Source organism: Aplysia californica, unplaced genomic scaffold (assembly GCF_000002075.1).
Source record: "Aplysia californica isolate F4 #8 unplaced genomic scaffold, AplCal3.0 scaffold00148, whole genome shotgun sequence".
Taxonomy (NCBI): Eukaryota; Metazoa; Mollusca; class Gastropoda; order Aplysiida; family Aplysiidae; genus Aplysia; species Aplysia californica.
Window position 1 is genome coordinate 430,054 of NW_004797418.1, and position 5,677 is coordinate 435,730.

Here is a 5,677-nt window from a genome sequence, read left to right on the forward strand (position 1 = left end):
AAAGAATCTGCTGAGCCAGATGAAGCTGCCCCCGCTTCAGTTAGAGCTCCTGTCCATCCACTGTCTTGAAAGAGTGAACCGAGTGAACGCAGCACATTTATCTCACTATGCAATCCTCCAAACATGATGACGAATTGACTCTCGCCATAATCTTTGGGCCACTGCCACAGGATCTGTTCGGCTGTGGCATATATCGGCTGATCTGCTGTGATCACAGGCACTTGTCCGTGGTTAAGAAATCTCACTGCATCCCTAATCTTGTCCACGACATGTCTTACTGTAGCTGCAGAGCGGACTTGATGTCTCAGCAGAGGGAGCATAGTGGATATACATTGTACAAGCTTTGAAAACAGGACCCCTCTTCTTGTCTGCCTAATGGGAAGACCATGAGATATTTACATTGTCATGGACCTCAATGATGAAGACTTTCTGGGCCATTCATGCTCCAGTCAGCTGTGGTTTCAAAATCTCCATGAGTCTGGTAGAGTCATGTTAGTCACTTCAGGAGGATATTATGGACTCTTATTGGTGAAGTGGGCAGGTTTGATGTGCGCTATAAAATCTGGAATTTCTGGGACTGTCTTCACCATGTCACCCTTTTCTTGCAATTTCTGCAGCTGTTCTCCCTCATTCTCAGAGGTGGGGTGCTGGAACAGCGATAAACTTATACCATGGAAAGATGTCGTTGATGTTGTAGCAGATGGATTGTGGTCTATGTTGTCTGTGGCCGAAGTGGTGAACAGTCCTCTTCGCAGCTCCAGGAGAGGGGGGGGGGGTGGGGGTGGGAGGGGGGCAGATGACTCCATTTCTGATGTACTCAAACACAACAGCATCCCCCCCCCCCCCCCCCCCCCAGCTCGGCGGACATCTCCAACACTCGATCATAGAATACGTTTAATCCATTTGCCTGGAGCATTTGTGTGAGCTTCTTCGTCCTGGTCTTTGCAAACACTGACAGACCAATGCAGAGGGGGAATGGAGTCTCTCGATCCTTTGAGTGTCTGTGGTTAGTGGCACCATCTTTGAATCTATCGTAGCAGTTTAAAATCACTTCAATTGTTATAACATGTTGAAAAACATATTAAGGTGGTGATATCGTGTAAGCATATGCAAATTTGGATTTTTCATGGTCGATTACATACATATATTTTGACACCAAAACCATATAATTTGCTCTTCTGCCTCATGCTGTGTGACATTATAGGGTTGCGCATACCGGCAATGGCGGCCATCTTGAAAAATGGCGGCCATTTTGAAAAAAAATTGCATAGTAAACGTTCGATTTATGAATACGCCTGTCATTGCGGATACGTGTGCCAATTTTGGTGCTTGTATGACGATGTGAATGATTCGGCCGATTTTTGCAATTAGCTGCCCCACTATTATGAAGGCCTATAGTTTGTTGCGAGGGACTGTAGTAATCACGAGGGCCAAGGGCAGACAGCGTGACGGCACTGGTTCTTCGCCTTGCCAGATTGTCCGCTCAGCACCCTAAAGTGGGCACTCTCAGTCTCAACCCCGTCGGTTCGTTTACGTGAGCTCTCGACTAGCCTAGTATTTAATTTGTAACCTCTTTGGGGATGCCAAAGAGAGACTGGACTGCCACACAGATTCAGTAGGCGGTGGTCCTGGCGAGAATTCATTTGTTGGGGTTTCAGAGAGGCACAACACAAAATTTATAGCCTTGTTAATATTGTTGTTGTTGTTGTTGTTGTTGTTGTTGTTGTTGTTATCAATCCAGCAACAGCTGGGCTCTCGCTATTCTGTCCAATGCCATGTACTGAGTTGCTCCTGAGTCAGGAGCAACTCATTATCATTATTACCTTTATTTTAAGAGAGAATGACAATGATAGCTTTAACAATAAACCAAAACACACACACACACAAACACACACACACACACACACACACATACACACACACATACACACACACACACACACACGCCCAAAATGCTAAGTCGGTACATGCGATAGTTTACCTGGCAACTAGCATGCTGTGAAGTTTGGTTGCCACTTTGTGAACAAAGAAAGTTCAAACAAGACGCAGTGACGTGACTCGTGACAGTCTGTTTCTGCTCCGGCGTGTTTATAAGACGGTAAACGTACACGTATTTTGATTGAATTGATCAGAAATATATTGCCTACAAACGAGTATCAAGATTCACAAGGTGAGTAAAATAGTCATTTTTTATGTTATGGTCACTTGACATTTAATAAAAATCGATGACATTTGCCTTTTCGAATTCTTTCAAATCTTAATTCTACTGAGTCTACCATGCGGAGTGAAAGAGAAGGAAGAAAGTAAGTTCACACCTTGTTTACTTTTTTTTAAAAACACTTTCATTAGCTGTACAGAAGAAGGAGAGTGTAGCCAACTGCTTTGCGTAAAAGCAACCCATTTTCTAAAGTATAAACGTGTCATTTTTATTAACAAACCCAGTCGCTTACTTTGTCCTCTCCCTCCGCCCGCGAAAAACAAACAATATTGCTTGATACTAATCTCTTTGTCTGTCGTCATTTAAAGTCCACGTTTAAGTACACTTGTTTCCCAAGATCAGTCAGTAGGTGCGGTAATGTATGTTACATGACTAAACAACAACATTTTAAAAACAGACATCACTAAATACTCTCTGTGAGCTCAACGATTCACACTCTGTGAAGACCCATAGAGGGGTCGCGAAGGACGCACGTGATAATGGCCCTGATTGTTGCCTCATTGGCAATATGGCCGCCCTTATTCGTGTTATACCGTGTTACATAATGTGCTGCTCTCTGGTGTGGGCAAACCAAGTCGAGGTTTTAGATTCTAGATCTAGATCTAGGTCTACAGTAAGATCCTTTGGGCAAACGCACGCAGCCACCGTTCGCTTACGTGGGTGACGTCATAGCTGTGAGCTCTAGTACTATTTATGGCCTCTTTGGGGAGGACGAGGACAAAGTGAGAATGGACGTCATCGCACATTAGTTATCATGAGAGCCGGTACTTTCGGTAAAAAACAAAAGTACCGAAGCTCTGCGCGTTTGATCGATATTGATATAAATGATTGCTGATTACTAGATCTATACCTGTACCATCCATGCGTTATTTATCTTGGCTGCTCTTATTGGCCCACATGGGCAAATAAGCTGGGGCTTATTGGCCCACGTGAGCCATTTAATGCGTTGTTTTTCAATGTATTTCATAACATGGTGTTGTCCCAACTTGTTCTCTTTTATCTTTTCTCACTTTATCCCTTCTTGTTAATGTTTTCCCGAGGCATTCTCTAGCTTTAATAGTTTTGTTATTATTAAGATTATTAAGAAATAATAAGATTACGGCTATTACTTTTAGCATTCTGTATCCTTAATAACACAAGTGCGTTTTAGTCATCTTTTTGTTGGTTTGGGAGTCATTCTAGATAGAGATCTATACTTCCTTAATATTATAGTAGAAATTGACTTACTTTCATCCTAACTGTTGTAAGGGAATTTTATATGCCCCTGTGGGTCAATTTCGATTTCCGATTTATCTTATATGTCTGCCTAATTCAATGACATTCTTATTTTGACTGCACACATGCACTTGATGCATTGGATTTGATCAAAGGGTAGTAGGTCTTTAAACAGATTCAAAAGGGTGGTGAGGTACTCAAATTCTTATAAAGACTCCTCTTATTGTTGTTGTTAGTCGAAAACTGATTTCATAAAAAGAAAACAACAACCCAGGAACCGCTAGATATCTATAGATCTACGTCTAGATCTAGATTCTAGATCTAGACAATAGTAATAATATCAATAATGGGTTACAAAACATAAAATCCCTCTAATTGAGCTAAAGCTTATATCGAGGTGCTAATTAATGGAAACACGAAATGTAGATACCTAGACTCCTGGACTGTTTGATCTTGTCCCAACAAGATAATAATATGTTTGCTTGGTACTTAATTTTAACCCGCAATGGAAAACAAGCTAGCTACACCATTTACAGTGGAAGCATCTGATTGGACCATTAGACATATAGGCCTAATAAGCATTATTGACCTATTATAGCTATCAGTGCACGAGTCTAGCAGTGCGCGGCACAGTTTGACCATAGTGCGGCTGTGAGATAGGGATTTCTATCCGGCACACGTTGCTGCCCACTGCGCAGAGACCGGTACTTATACTATTTGACCAGAGACTCTTAAATATAATTAAATTCACTCTGATTTGACCCAAAGATTAAATATTGCATGCTTTAAATAAGTTTACCTGGCAACCAGCAGTCATGCCGCGAAGTTTGATTGTCATTTCGTAAACAAACAAGGAAAGTTCAATCAATTATCAAAGTACAGCCTTAGCTTGTATAAGAGTGTGTAGATGGTCAACTTTATTAAAAATTAAGTTGATTCTATAAACTACAAACGAGTGTATCAATCAAGATTCAGAAGGTGAGAAAGACATTTTTTAAGATGCGTTCAGTTGATATTTAATACATGTAATTATTGACTTTGTGCATTCAAATCTTCAACTTCTTTTGAGTCTATCATAACGGAAAAGAACACGTGGTGTTCACCTTTTTATACACTTTAGCTGTAAATCAAATACTCTGATTTTGGGGAGTGATTAAAATATTGAAGTTTCTATCAAAAGGAAACTTTCTTTTGTAGACATCTTATATAGATTTGGATCTAGATTCTCTAGATCTAGATTCTAGGTAGATCTAGTTTAGCCAAATCTGTTTTCGTAAAAAAAATAATATTCAAGACAATCTCTTTCTGCATCAGTAGAAGTAGATTCTCTCTAGATCTAGATTTATCTAGATATCTAGTATCTAATCAAAATTGTGTAAAAACGAGATCTAAGCCATTTTGTGAGGCACACAAGTGTCTTTTTTATATACAAATTTAGTAACTCATTCACTCCCCCCCCCCCCCCCCCTCTCTCTCTCTCTCTCACACACACACACACACACACACACACACACACACACACACACACACACACACACACACACACACACACACAGAAGTATGGCACACACAGAATTCTACACTTAGTGTAGAATTCTGTGGTATGGCAGCAATTCTTTTCAGGAAAAAAACCCAAAAAACTTTACTCGGTACATGCGTTTAAAAAGTTTTCCTGGCAACCAGCAGCCATGCCGGGAAGTTTAATTGACATTTTGTAAACAAAGACAGCTGACAGCCTCCCCAGTGTTTATTTAATCGGATGATCAACGTATTTCGATAAAAATCAATCAGAAATGTAGTTTACAAACGAATGTCAAGGTTCAGAAGGTGTGTCTTTTTGTAACTGGGTACAACATGGCGTTAATATTATAGATGTGTATGGCTGTTTCCTCACTTTGAAGCAGGAACCACTTCTTCAGGAACTCAAACTTGTTTCTTCATTGGCAAATTATATTGATTCGTAGCAGAAGCTTTTATACTTCCTTGATGAAAGGCAAATAGTCTGCATTGATTGTATATATAGATCTAGTAGACTTACACCATGCGTGCTTGATTGGATTGTTATATATTATAGATCTAGTGTCTTGGGCTTGGGTAAATTTTTTCGAAGTGACTATTTCTCCGAACGTTCGGAGAAATAGTGCATATCTTTATTTCTCCGAACGGTTTCCGGCTTCCGCTCTGACTCTGGTCGTGATTGTTTGCCTATTTGCGAGAGTTCGGCGCCAACTTTCATTCCGCCAT